The sequence below is a fragment of the Miniopterus schreibersii genome (genome assembly GCF_964146895.1).
Source record: "Miniopterus schreibersii genome assembly, chromosome: 21".
NCBI lineage: Eukaryota > Metazoa > Chordata > Mammalia > Chiroptera > Miniopteridae > Miniopterus > Miniopterus schreibersii.
In genome coordinates, this window is record NC_138123.1 from 10,215,923 (window position 1) to 10,230,893 (window position 14,971).

General features: G+C 46.8%; 1 protein-coding gene across 2 annotated transcripts in view; it reads left to right on the forward strand.

The window, feature by feature from the left end:
- PLD5 (phospholipase D family member 5) overlaps positions 1-14,971 on the forward strand; it is a 144,312-nt gene that overhangs the window by 24,126 nt on the left and 105,215 nt on the right. Inside the window, exon 1 of one of the 2 annotated variants that reach the window (XM_081124128.1) lies at positions 14,128-14,204. The exons of the other annotated variant lie outside the window; for it this stretch is intronic. The gene's annotated coding sequence lies outside the window, so the exon portion shown is untranslated. Of the gene's footprint in view, positions 1-14,127; positions 14,205-14,971 lie in introns of those variants that run through there. 2 annotated transcript variants of the gene reach the window in all.

Sequence of the window (14,971 nt, forward strand, 5' to 3'; positions counted from 1 at the left end):
TAAGACTGAGTATGGGGCAGGGATGGGGAGCAGTCCAGGTTTCTGACTTGAGTCCTGAGAGTTTGGTGGTACTTCTAGCTGAGCAGAGAAAATAGAAGAGATGCCACTTTAAGGATAATGATTTTATTTATATTTTTATATATATGTATTATATAATTTTATTTTTGTAAAAAATAGTTCAGGGTTTAGTCACTAGATGAAATAACAACACTATTAGATTGTATTTAAGCCAAAGAGACTGCTGCAGTTCACAGACTAAACCAGCCTCTAATGAGAGTGTCACCTAGAGAGTTTCCATTTGGACCCCAGGACACAGCTGAAAGCGGTGCTCGTTCTAACTCCGACAGCCTTGTGAACACAGTGCACTTTTGCACAGACAGATATCCCCAGGTCTTGCCCAGCATTTGGCCACAGGGCTGGACATCGCAGGATAGCTCTAGGATTCCTCTTCCAGACTCACGGGGATGGAGGGCAGGGGTCGCTTTCTATTCTGTCAGCCCACCTTGACATTGAAGCAGGTGCCGGGTCACTTGGACACATCCAAAGACATCCAGGCAAACAAAGTGAGCTCCTTATGCATCAGTCACTTGGGAATATCTTTGGAAACTCTGAGATCATTGAGCCCCAAGCAGCCGAGCAGTGGGAGATGCATACAGATTCCTTTTCCCATTTTCTGCTCTGTGGACGCATCCAGGGTAAGTGTGAACCTGCCCTTCCGTGAGCAAATCAGTGGCACTCTCATTGCTTTTTCTGTGATTTTCAGGTTCCGTGTGCTTAGATATTTTTGCAGCACCAAGGAAAATACACAACCATGTGGGTTGCTGAAATCCAGCGAGTTGGCCTTTCAGAGTCCTTTAATTTCAAACCCATGGTCTGTGAAAGCCATTCAGTAAATGATTTCAACAAGTTTCCACCACTTCAATGACTTAATTAAAGCAAATTGCTTTCAAGTACGGTACACACTGGGGTGGCTGAGGGTAGGAACATGAAGAAAAATTATAATCTTGGTTTTTCTCTAGCCCATCATGAAACAAACTTGATTGGCTTCCAAGTTCACAAGAGAACACTTTTTTCCCCCTAATTAATGCTGCCACCAAAACAGTCACAGCCCATAAAGCTCTGTTTCAGAAACCCAGCCAGTGTCTTTGTTTACTGTGTGTGGGTAGCATTTATGGTATTAGCTAGAGAAGGAAGACTGACCCTGGCAGCTCCGGCAGGCAGGGGATATGTGTTATAGCCATTTGTTCAGGAATGAACTTCCTGAGCCCCAAGGTCAGTCACAGGTAGGGGCCTTCACCTCCTTGTGTCCCTGCTGCTTGTAAGGATCGTATCCTCAGGAACTGCCCACTTCTGAGGAAAGTCCCTTGTAATGTGAAAAGGCTAAAAGAGATCCTAGAATGACCAGCATTATTTTTAATGAAATAATATTTTGCTTTCTCCATCAGAAAAAGGGCATGGGCTGCTGGGGCAGAGGAAGAGGGACTTCAGGGTGAGGGCAGGGACCGAGAGGTAAAAAAGATAATTGCTCCTGGATAGGTGCGTTGGCAGGCAGCCCCCCTCAGGGAGGCCAGCTGTCTGGGAAAAGGGCCTCTGAGTGAGTCTAAGGAGAGGAAACACTGAGAGCCCCAGCCAGCTCCACCAGGGAGCCCTGCAATGAGCTTAGTGCTCTGTAGGGATGGCACACAGAGGTCCACACCGCCCTGAGAACCACTGTGGCTTGGAAGGGGATCTGCCCTCCCATCGATGCCAGAGGCCTGGCCACATTGTTTTGAACAAAGACTGGTGGCGGAGGAGCCCGCTAACCTCAAAGGGGAATTCTCGAGTCTGGCGCCAGCCTGTATGTACCCAGGGAGCCAGCAGGATTGGTCTCCTGAGCTCAGCTGAGATTCCTGGGCAAGGAAACAGAAGAGAAGGCCATACAGGGGAGACAGATTTCCTGCTCATTGGGTACATGGAGCTAGAGGTGAGTTTTAATTTGAAAAGTAAAAGACTATTGACCTAGTTTATCCATAGCTAACTAGCAGAGCCAGCTATGCCAGTTACACTTGGCAAATCAGAACATTGGTTTGTCATCAGTCACCATCAAAAATATTAGTACAGTTGACCCTTGTACAAGGCAGGGGTTGGGGCGCCAACCTATGTGTAGTCGAAAATCCATGTATAACTTTTGACTCCCCCAAAACTTAGCCATAGTCCCTTCGTGTCCATGGGAGGATTGGTTCCAGGATCCTCATGGATGCCAAGATCTTCAGATGCTCTAGTATCATAAATAAAATGGTGTGGAACAGTGCATACAATTGGGCCTCTTCGTTTGCAAATTCCCACCCGTTGATTTACATCCTGGTTAAATCTTCCCAAAACCCAGGGATCCTGAGGGCTGACTGTATACTATGAAAAAACGTCCAGGTATAGTTGGACCTACGCAGTTCAAACCAATGTTGTTCAAGAGTCAACTGTATTCTTAACCATAATAATAACGAATATTATTCAGTACTAATAATTAGATACCTATTGTGTGGCCACATTCTGTAATAGAGACTCACAGACCTTTACCTTAATTTTTATAACTGCACGGTGAATTTTATGATTCTTGTTTCATGGAGACTTGGATGCGGGAAGAAATGAACCAATTTGCCCAAAGCCTCCCAGCTAATCAAGTGAAGGCTCCAGAATCAGACCCAGGTGGGTCCCATCCTCTGGCCCCTCTTGAGTAGTCTTGACAGCCATCACTTTTGCTTTTCCTAATACATCGCGTTGGATCAATACAGTATTTACCACAAAGGAAAATGATTGTACATGGACTTGAGCTATAATCTCAGATAAGCTTTATTCTCTCTGTGTTACGCTGGCAGTTTTGCTTTGGAGGAAGCAACTGTATTTCATGCATTTTGTTCTCAGCTCTTTGCCTCTGGACCTTACCCAGGAGCCTGTGTGCAGCAGCTGCGCCAAGTGCCCCTTGGGTATCCCCCCAGGCAAGTGCGTGTCACCGAGGCAAGGTGTGTGGGGTAGAGAGCTTCTACAAATCCACAAACAAAGACAACTCAGTAGAATAGCAGACTAGAATATGAGAAGCCTAAATTCAAAGACCAGTAAATACAAATGGGCAATAAATACTCGAGGTGCTGCTCCAACAGGCTAGTGATCAGGGGCCTGTGAATTAAAGCAAGACCATGATTCTGTTGTGTGTTTACTAGCTTATTGAAAAAGAAAAATGGTTGATAACATCCAGGGTGAGCAAGGTGCAAAAAAACCAGCATTGTTTGGAGGGAATGTAGGTGGAGGAAACTTTTCAGAGGTCAATTAGGCGTGACCTACTGAAATTGTGAATGCCCGTGCGAGCAACCTCGCTTCCAGAAATGAATCCTCAGGAGCTATTGATGCATATTTTTAGGGTGTTTACTGTGGCCTTGTTTAAAATAGTAAACATCTAAATGTCCATTTCCATGGAGACTGGTAAACAGTATGTAGCATAATCAGTCTAGCGTGGTGGTGAAGACCATGGGCTTTGGAACCAGACTGTCGGACTTTGAACCATGATGCCACCTCTTAGTGACTCTGTGACCTTCAGCGAGGTATTTGTCATGTCTGTGACTCAGCTTTCTCATCTGTAGTGGAGATGATAAATAGCACCTCGCTCCCAGGGTTGTCATTAGTGATTGAGTTCCATTGTTCGAAGCACCCAGAGTCTGACACATAGTGAGCATTACAGGGGTGTTTTCTATTATTATCGTTGTTATTGTTACTCTTGTGAGAAATACCAGTCACTAAAAAGAAGGAATATTCTCACCTGAAATATTCCAGCATAAAGGTGTTACAGGAATAGAAGAATGTTCCCGAACAACGTATATGGTAAAAATCCCATTTAGTAAAGTAAAACAATAAAGTCATATTTTTTAAAATCTGCAAGTATATGCACAAACTATTCATAGTAATTTAAGTAATTTGAGGAGTGGGGCAAAGGTAAAGGAAGGCTATTTTATTTTATATGCCCCTAAAGTGCTTGAATTTTATTTGCTACAAGCTCATATCACTTTTACAATGAAAAAATAAGAATAGACCTGTCTGGTCAGCATATTATGAGCATATTACATATGCTTGTATGTTTATTGGATATTGATCTAATTATAATATTAGAAAGACTAATAGTTCAGGCATAGCCTAAATTTGCAGTGTTGAAAATGTTAAGTGAGAGCTCACTACGAACGCCTGAAGTCAGTAAATCGCTATGAAAACTCACCCATTTGGGATGTGAGTTGTTTTGGAACTCAGAATCCTTTGGCTTAAATGAAAAGCCCTTATTGTGAAAATAACAGATTTCCATTTCCTCTCTAATTTTATACCTCTTGGCAATACAACTTCTGTTGTGCTGCGCAACGATTGCAAAGGAAATGAGTGTAATGCTCTGAGTTTTCTTTTCCAAAATAGATACGGTTCGTTCAGTGTTTGTCTAGGGACTGTAGGGTGCTGCAACATCAGGGTATCACTTGGAAGGGGGGGTCGCAGGGGAGTGTGGGGAGAGGGGCTTTCTTCGGGGCTCTAGACTTAAGCGTGAGCGTCTGAGTCACAGACATGCCTGAAAACTCTGCAAGAGGACATTTGAGAAGGTGTTTTTTTGGGGATGCTGGGGAACCCGGTCAGTAGGCCTGGTCCCACGCTCGCACGCCACCTGGTGGGCCCTGGAGGCAACCTCAGGGAGTGCGACAGGAAGGCTGGTTCTGCTGCAACTAGGATTGTCCCCATGTCATCACAGTGTGGAGGAGGTCACGTTAAGGAAGATCATATCTGTGTATTCATAACTCTATTAGCTCCCTTCTCCGGTGGTAAGAGATGGAGAGGGCAGCTGCCAAAAGACTGTCTTCCGTCAAGAAAAGACTTTGTTCAGGTGGGCGAGATAATAGCATTTTCTTTGCGGAAGGAGTGATTCAGGATGGAGCCAAAAAATTAATTTTTCTGTAGAAAAGGGCATAATTACCGAGGGTGTCCTTGAGTGACACGAGGGGTGGGATATATAGTGTGTAATCGGGGGACTGCCCTTGGCAATGGCTGGGGAGGCAGGGTCTGTAGATTAAGATACCTGGGGGTGAGAACAAAGATCAGAGGTGACAGTGGGAATGAAGATGAAGGTGTTGGGGGTTTGGGGAGAGGGGATGTGAGCTGGCCCTGTGGGGGGCAGATGGATGAGTGGGCCAGAGATGAGAGCGGCTGGCTGGGAACATCAGGGCCCCCCCCGTGGTGCCAGCGTGAACTTGACGTTGGCTGCTCTCCAGCCCGCTTGGCCGCAGGGTGCAGGGCAGAGAGTAGGGGAGGCTGAGGACAGGCACGTACGGCAGGGCAGGGGCGTGCAAGGGGACAGAGGGCAGGTACAAGAGAGCAGCGCCCTGAGCTGCCTGCATTTTAAGCTGCAGGAGGAAAGAGAAGACACCGGGGGCTGAGGTATAGGAACATGGGACTGTGATCAATGGGTTGCCGATCTTGGTGGGGGCAAAGATATCGATGAAGTCAGAGGAGCAGGGAGAGTGAAAGGAAATGACAGAGGCTGTGGGCAGAGAACTGAGATGGTGGAGTGTTTCCCGAGTGGCCGTGACATGCAGAGTGGCCCAGGCCGAGTGGGGACTATTGAGAGGGATGGTGCAAGGAAATGAGGCAGCTGAGCACTGGGGAGACCACCTGTATAGAGAGGTTTCCAAGATTAAGACACGCGTAGCGATGGAAACGATCCAGCACAGTGAGAACAAAGGAGACGAGAAGCGGCCTGGGACCAGTGGACAATGGTGACACTTGGGACGCTTAAGTGGGTGTCTAATCTAATGGCAGGAGATTCAAAGCTGGGGACTGTGGGGGACAAGGGAGGCGGAATGGATGGTCTCAAAGTGGCAGTGAGGAGCGGGGAGAGAGGACAGCCACCCCAGCCAGTGGTACAAGGACCGAGGGAGGAAAGCCAGCTTCCTTGGGGGGGCTGCGGGGAAAGCAGTGGCCCCAGGGGCGTGGAGGTGAGGGAAAGGTTGAGCACTAGATAAATAATAATACTATAGTCGATATAGGGCATATAATGGGTATTCTAGGTATAGGTCATATCATAGTATGTTATACGGTAGATAATATACTAGGTAATGTCATGCACAACCTGTAGTATTGTTTTGTGTGTGACAGCTTTTTTAAAAGGCAACGTGACATTCGCAGTCAGGTTCTTCTTCCAAGATTGCAGTTGGCTTCCTAGACGTTTGACCCGTGACTCGGAGAATCGACAGCTCGTACTGAAACCCCCGCAGAGCCCCGCGCAGGAGAGGCCCCGCTGAATAAATTCATATAGGTTTCATTACGGCAGCTTGGCATGGGAAAGACGGCAGAGGCTTAGAATGTCTAAGGAAATGTTCTGTTCCCTGCGTGGGCTCTGTTGTTTTTCCATTTAGTGACTATTGACTGAGAACGGAGGCCCTGCTCCATTCTGGTCTCGAACAGGACATGAAGTCCCCGCTGTAATGGAGCTAAATTTAAATGGGTCCAGTGCATGAGCCTAAGATGGGATTTTTGAATGAAGAGACTTGTGCATAGTTGAGATGCTTTTCCATTAGGCTCCCAAATGTTATTTAAAATATTATTCGTAAGTGGGCTCATTTTTATTTATGCATAACTAGGCCTTTTACAGCCCCACTACCCCTGAGGGACACAGGTGTTCATGTGTTCTGTGTGTTTGTGTGTATGTGTTTGTGTGTGTTGTGTGTTTGTGTATGTGTTATGTGGGTATATTGTGCGTGTATGTGTTGTGTGCTGTATGTTGTGTGTGGAGGAGCGGGGGCATTTCTCCCTTCTCTTGTTTTCCTTCCTTTCATCAAATATGAAAGTCCAGAGCGTTGAGTATTGGATTATTAGAAATTAGGAAGTTTGCTTTCAACTTATTTTGTAATTCACTGACCCAGTTTTTATAGATCAAAGAGTACCATTTGGATAAGTGAACGGATTTTATCTATTTACAGATACAGAAAAACTAAGCAAGAGTGCTCTAGGAACCTTTTTAAAAAATTTTTGTTTATTAGGGGGTTGATTTTTTATTTATTTATCTCTATTGTTGAAAGTATTACAGATGTCCCTTTATTCCCCCCACTGACCCCCTCCACCCTGCTCCAGCCCCCTCCCCAGCCCTTCCGAGAACTATGGTCTGTCCATGGGCTGTGCAAGTGTGCATGGAAGTTCTCTGGTTAATCCCTCCTTGTCCCCCGCCTTCCCTCTGAAGTACATCAGCCTGTTGCATGCCTCAATGTCCCTGGGTCTTTTTTATGGTGTTGTGTTATAGATACACTTTCTTCAGTGCCAGAGACTGTATTTTTGCTCCCATTCAGATGCGTGTGCAGCAGGAATGAGAGGAAACACCCTCAGATGCAGTGTGGGAACGCAGGCCCAGAGTGGCCAGAGTGGCCTATTTTCAGACAGAAGCCAAAAACAGTATTCATTCCACAGGTAGCCAGTTTGAGATCTCTGATTGGCCCACCCCCAAAGCAATGCTACCGTTTCTAGTGTCTAATAAGGGCTCGGTCACCTCCTCAGACTGTATTCCAAATAAGCTGACTTACTGTGGATTTGTCCAATAGGACATTCTGCGACGATAGAAGTGTTCTATACGTCTGCTGTCAGATCCAGTAGTCGCTGGCCCCATGGGACGACTGAGCACCAGAAATGTAGCCAGTGTGACTAAGGAACTGGATTTTAAATTTTATTTAACTTTAACTTAAATTGAACTAGATACATGTGGCCAGGTGGCTGCCACACCTTACCCCCTGGTCTCTGCACAGGTCTCCTCTTCATAGAAACCCAACCAAGACTTACCAAATCAAGATACGCCTTGGATTCGTAAAGTGGACCAAGGAGAGAAGAGAGCAAACCCACCCCACCATTGGTGGGATCCAGGGCAAAACTATACATCTAAGTATATGGAGCTTGTAAATCCAGCTGACACACACTTAAATGAAGCGCATTCCTTCCTCCCACTTGCAAGGCCAGGTTCAAGTGCAAAATTCCTGGACTCCTAGGGCTTCCACCCTAGAGCATGGTGCATGGAGAGGGCTGGCCCTATCCCCACCCCAGCTCCACCCAGCACCACAGATGGCCTGGACAGAGTGGAACTTGACATAACTGGGACCCGAGGACCATCTTTGGGCCACTTCTGCTGTTCCTGTGCAGGTTCCACTTTTTTTCCCTCTTGGGTGTAATTCAGCTTGTACACAACTTTGTAGACGTGTCATATAAAATGAGCTCCTGTATTGATCAGGGCATGGACCTCCCCTCTGCACAACGATCTGACTGATGATGCCTTTTGGGACCCCACCTACGCACCTACTTTATCGCCTACCAATTGAGAGATCATTGCTTTTGTAAATGGGCTTGTGCCCAAGCAGCAAATTCGGACTGAACTTGGCTGCTCCTTTTAAAGACTGTTTTAAGAGCCAGAACAAGGAATGGGTACAGATGTGACTTTGGCCAAAGGTTAATAAGCAGAGTTCGCTTAATTAAACTGCTCACTCACCATCACCAAATCGTCTTGGGCAACATGCCCCAGAAGACTTTTCTTAACTCTGGGCAATCATTTATGCCCAAAGAATTGGGGAGTGGCAGATAAATTGCAGATTGCTTTTAATCCACGTGTAAATCAATCTAATGAGTTCCATGTGACTGGATCATTAATTTTTAAAAAGCAGGTATCTGAATGCTTAGGCCGTGTATGTGGGTTATCATCTAGGTCATGTCTTTCAAACGATTCACAGATTCTCGTATTAAGGTAGCTAAAAGGTAAAAAGAATACTTCCAGGATGTGCACCCACATGTGTACGTGAAACACTCGAGCACTTTCAGCTGGAGGACAAGCTTCAGAAGCTTATTTTGGACAGCTGAGGGATGACATTGATTTCCACCAGCGTTGTAGCTGGTCATGGGACGCTGGAGGCCGGAGCCCTCCACCCTGCCTGGGCTGCAGCTCTCTCTAGTGGTGAAAGGGAAGAACAGGAACATGATCCGGGACAGTTAGGAAACACACGGCCGGGCAGGAACTGGAAAAGATAAACTGGGATGATCTGCAGAGATTCGGGGCTGCTGGCCCACGTCTCTGTAACTCAGGACCGTCTAGGAAACAGGCTGCCTGCCTCCTGCAAGACTAGACCCTGCAAAGGACTCTCAGATGATCGCCGCTGCCCTCCCCAAGGGCGCTCGCATTTTATTACTTTCTCCTGAATTTTCTCCTTACCGTGTCCACATTTCATGGTTAGCAGCTGTCTTGTATCATTTCATATCCCGTAAGTTGTACAATAATGGAAATTCATGTAAATATTTTCCTGCTGAAACATGTTTTTCCCCTGGCTAACCGTTTTCGTAATATAAATATTTGGCGATCTTGGGGTGGTTTTAGGGAGCGATGATTCCTTTTTCTCAGGGCCTTGACCCAGTTTCCCCTGTGCCAACATCAATTTCAGGCCAGTGAGACAGAAACTTCTGAAATATTATTAGAAATTGAAAGGCATCGCTACATGCGCTGTGATCCTTAGACTGAGTGGGTTTGCGTGAGAGTGAATTTGAAAGCACCGTCTTGCCCGTGCGATTATTTCTAAGGGATTCCGTAACCGCTGGTCCGTGCTGAGCTCTCTGAGCCCTGACCCTGAAGTGGCTGCAACTGTGGGCAGGTCGGGCGGGTGGGTGAGGCCAACCTCACCCAGTGACAGAGCGGAACATCCAGGCAACACGGGAAGATGGATTTGGGGTTAGCAGTGGGGATGGGAGAAAGAGAGAAAGGTATACAGTTCCCAGCACAGCTGTCTCTTCTTTGGAGGGGGTGGACGGGTGTAATTATGCTGCTGGGGGGTAATCAGGCTTCTGTTAGTCTTCATTTCTTCTGGATTCTTGCCCACAGGGAAGCCCTGGGTTGTGGTAGCAGAGGCTGGCTGGCACGGGGGCCACAGGGTGCCTCCAACCTCTATTGGCTACCTCCTTAGAATGCCAAATAAACTTTTTATTAATGCAGGGCCAACATTTCAAAATGCCGAGTAGGGTGAAAAAAGGTGAAGGGATTAAGCAAAAACCCCAAGAAAACTCAGACACAGATAATAGTATGGTGATTACCAGGGAAAAATGGGGGTGGGACAAGGAGAAGGGGGTAAAGGGGGAACAAATGGTGACAGAAGGAGACTTGACTTTGGGTGGTGAGCACACAATACAATATACAGATGATGTGTTATAGAATTGTACACTGTATAATTTTATTAACCAATGTCACCCCAATAAAGTCAATAAAAATTATAAAAAATAAATAATAAAATACTAAGCAGATGAATAGTGAACACTCTTTGGAGGGAGGTAATCATGTCTCGTTGGCCTTCTCAGATGCATTTTAAATATCTTTTAAAGGCGCAATAAAGATTTTCCAAACAGATAAAAATGAGTTTGTTCTGTAAGAAAATACTAAGCAGAATAGGTGCTATTTGTACATGTTAGTAAAATAATTTCTTTTTCCTTGCACCTTTCCAGGTTCACAGTGGGGCCGGAGGTCTCCACTGGGCCTTTTGCTGTGGATCTGAGATTCTTCAATGTTGTACCTGGGCCCTCCAGCTGTTAGGAGTGTGGGGAAGGATGGGAGGGTTCAAGAGGAGAGGACTGGCTTTTTAGATTTTCACATTTTTAATGAAAATATATAGACTACTGTTTTATAGAAAATTTCCTTTTTTTTTTTTCTACTCACTTTCCAGGAATTTCTAGCATTCTTGCTGGTAGTGTCTGGGGCTGGGTATCAATGAGGTGGCTGTGAGTTAGTGATTCAGTGTGTTCTGACAAAATCAAGCTGAGATGTCTAACAATTTTGATTAACACAAGTGTCCAAACAATTCTTAACGTCGGTAAAATTCTGAGTTAGTCAATAGACAGACGATTCTTCAGAAATCCTTCTTTGTATTCCCTTGTGCTTTCTGCCAAATGGTAATTTATTGGTGAAAAAGTCTATTTTTCTTAGGGAAAAGCAGTGCCAATCCATGGTATGAACATTGCTCATTGCAGAAAAGGCAGAGTTGAAATCCACATAGGTGTGTACAGAGCTCTGACACACATAGGGGTGGTCATGCTGACGTTGAGTGCCCCTCCAGCCTGTGGGTTCTTTGGGGGGACCAGAGGAGGCAGCCCAGAGAGTGAGCACTGAGGGAGGAGCTGAGACTCCTGGGTTGACCCCGCATTTGCGAAGGCTGGGAAGCATGAGCTAGCACAGTGATTTGGGGGGACTGGGAAGTGTTCTTTGTAATCAAAGCAGAGGTTCTGGTAGAGGCATGATGGGAGAGGAAACTTGAAGGGGCCCAGTTATGAAGGACTTAACTTCCGTGATGAGTAGTCTTAATTTTTCATGTCATAGTCAGTGGGATATCATTTGTGACTTTTATACAGGAATAACATGTATACCATTTGGTTAGATGGTAAGATATACCTAGAAGTAAAAAGAAAACAAAAACAATGGCATCCAAAGAGTGTCGGAAGACAGTATATGATTAAATGTGAAATGATTGCGTGCCAGTCATGGGGCAGAGAAATTGCTGTGGGTTGTAGCCATCAGGGGTGTCTGCTTGATGGACGAACAAATGACATTGCACCTTGAAGATCGGGTAGAAGGAAAGGGAGATGCCTCATTGATACCAGGGGTTTCCTGTTGCTTACAAAGACCAAGGCTAGTGGAAAGGGGGTGAGGCTCTTTTACTGGTCACACCACAGTCAATGTCACCACCTCATTCCATTTGAGTACAAGTGTAATTGGGCACGGTGTAGGGGACAGTAGAAGCAGTGTGGCCAAGTACCCTAGAGAAATGACCCAGAGATGGGATCATGAACTGAGATCCCAAACTAGGTAAGTGTGGGCTCCTCCAGGCTCAAGAATAAGTGTCTGGCATCCAAGTGTTCCAGAGAAGTCCTTTAAAGGTTGATGTGAATTCAGTAAGTATCTAGAACCTACTGTGTGCAAGCACTGAGCTATCTCTTGGCCACTGAATGGGCTCTGTTGTCTCACATGGGCACCTGGTTTGCCTGCAAGTCTGCTTTTCTGCTCTAAAAGGCCATTGCCTATGAGGAGGAAAACGTGAGTAGTTTTCTTGGACTCTTGTTAATTCACAGCTACTTCTTGATGCTCTCAGGCCTGATAAATGTCATGGACTCTTCTTAGAAATCAGAACCTACCCTGGCCAGGGGTTCAGTTGGCTAGAGCATTGCTCCGTACACCAGAAGGTGGTGGATTCAATTCCCAGTCAGGACACATACCCAGGTTTCAGGTTCGATCCCCAGTCAGGGAGCATACAGGAGGCAGCTGATCGATGTTTCTCACATTGATGTTTCTCTGTCTCTCCCTCTCTCTCTCTCTCTCCCTTCTTCTCTCTAAAATCAATTTTTAAAAAAATAAGAAAGAAAGAAACCCTTGGCCATAGCATGACCACAAAACCAGCTCAAAATTGGTCCTATCCTGTTTCTAATAAGACTGGGAACCAAAGTTTAAACCCCAGATACACCACTCACAAGCAACACTGTGAACCCTTAACTGCTACCCCTTATGACCTTGCCCCAAACCCTGGACCAGGGAGACAGATCTGAGCCTTGCCTCTTGTCTCCTTGCCAGTCCATCCCAAATAAAAGCCTTCCCTTCTCTCAAAAGCTGTGATACTGGCTTCTGTGCACGTCGGACAGCGAACCCTTGTTCGGTAACATAGCTTGAATTTTAATGTTTGGGTTGAAGTTGCTCTGGAACAAGTATTTAACTTGGCTGGAAGCTATTCCTGCCCTTTCTTGGACTAACTACATTAGAAGGCATAGGCCTTTCCTTTCCGATAATAGGAAAAGCAGTCAGGAAAGGAACGCATCTGAAGCCTGGAACATACCAACCAAAGGAATTGTACCAACGTGTGGGGCCCTGCCAACATTGCCAGGAGCCATGGAAAATAATTAATTCAGCCAATAAATAACCCATAGTGGAGTGGGTGCTAGACTAGGGATAGAGAAGTGAGCAGAACTCACGTGGCGACCATCCTACTGAAATTTTCAATAAGTGGGGACGCGGAGGAAGGTGAACAGTTGGCAATTGGTAGGTGTTTTGCTTTTGTGTGCTATTATTTTAAAATAGGTTTTTATTGATTTTCAGAGAGAGAGGAAGGGAGAGGGAGAGAGAGAGAGAAACATCAGTGAGAGAGAAGCATCCATAAAGTGATCCCATAACCCAGGCATGTGCCCTGACTGGGAATCGAACCAGTGACCTGTTGGTGCATGGGACAATGCTCAATCCACTGAGCCACACTGGCTGGGCTCTGTACTATGATTTTAAAGAGTCCTGGCCTAAGCTGTGGCCTGGCCTATGCTATGTGTTAGTTGTGTGATCGAATCCTCCGAGATAAAACTTCTAAACAATAAAATGTTGACAAAACATAGGGAAAGCAAAGAGCGCGGTCGTTTAATGCAGTTTAATTAACAGTTTAATACAACCCAGGTCGATTGAAAGAGCCTTGGCAGATGGGGCTGCTGCACTTGGAGAGCTTTGTTCTTGAAGATGAGGCTGTGTGTGCTGCATGGGCTCCTCGGAGGAGCAGGCAAGTTTTCTCCCCACCTGTTGGGAGTTGGCACCACATGGTCAAGTTCAAGTAGAGGTCCGATGTTTGTTCCCTGAGCACTTTGCAGACTCCCACCTGCCATGGAGCTTGCTGAGACCTGGAGTTCCCCGCAGCTTTCCCTCTTCCTTCCGATCCTTCTAGAAAGGCCTCTCTTGTCTGATTGGAACGGCAGCCGAGTCCGGTCAGCTCGGAGGTGTGTGGAGGTCGGCTCAGCGCCTGCGTCCCCTGGGGCAGCTTGAGCTCTGGCCGTAATTTCATTGCACAAGCAGCAAAGCCCAGCTCCGTTGGAAAGGAAAAGAGAGAGAAAGGTAATTGAGTACAGCAGCCCTGGTGTTTGCTAAAATGCTTAATGAGGGGCCCACCTTCTCAGCAGCACGTTCCTGGGCAAATTCAGCAACTGCAAGCTGCAGCCTCCGCGCTCGCTCTGGCTGATTTCCAAAGCATCCAGGCCAGCCACGGAGGGACTGAAATACAACCAGTGGCGGTACATTTGCACCACATGGAACATTCTGCCGCCAAAGGCTCCAGTGGCACCGGGGACAGCACACCAGCCGCAGCTCCTGGCCGCCGGGCTCTGCAGGGAGGGAAGGTCCCACCAGGATGGTAAGAACCTCCGGGCGTCCCCAGACCTACTCTGTTACCTGGGAGGGAATGCTTAGCAGGTGCTGATGGCAGTGGCTGTTGGTGGCATGAAACCAGCAGCCACCTGGGCTCTGGGGCACTGTCAGCTTTTCACTGAAGGGCAGGAGCATCCTTGCACGGATTTTTGAAAAACGACTCCTTTCGTGTCCCGGGTAACGCTGCCTGTAATTGATGGGGACCGTTCTCTGGACTGTGCTGGGAAAGGACAGTCCCACGGTGACCTCAGACGCGAGCCATGATGGATGCTGGCCCCAAAGTGTGTCCTTTCCCCTGAACGCAGTTGTAATTTCCAGGAGGCTTCTTCGGGGAAATAACTGCCTGCTTTCTCGGTATTTTCGTGCGTGGGGACCTGCCTGTTCCTACTGAGCAGCTTTCTGTTCTGACGAGTGAGCTGTCACACAGCCTGTGAGCTTTGCTGCCGGGTGGAGGCATTTGCACATGAGATGTTACTACAGCCAACTTCTAAGGGATTCTGTCTTCCTTTTAAAACTGTCATCTGTGGGCAGGGAAGACGGGACCCTGAGTTGTACAAGAAAGTGTGTAACTCTGTTGGGAGGAAGTTTGTTGGGTTCACTGTGCCCAGCAAACGTGGCCAGGGAGGGGCAGGTGCCCCTTGATGGGAACGCAAGGCCTCGGAGGAGGCGATAGGCTTGGCCGTGGAAATGACCGTGTGCTTGGTTTGTGCTCTCTGCTCCCCGGGTGACGTCTAAAGTGCCTTTTCTCCAGCA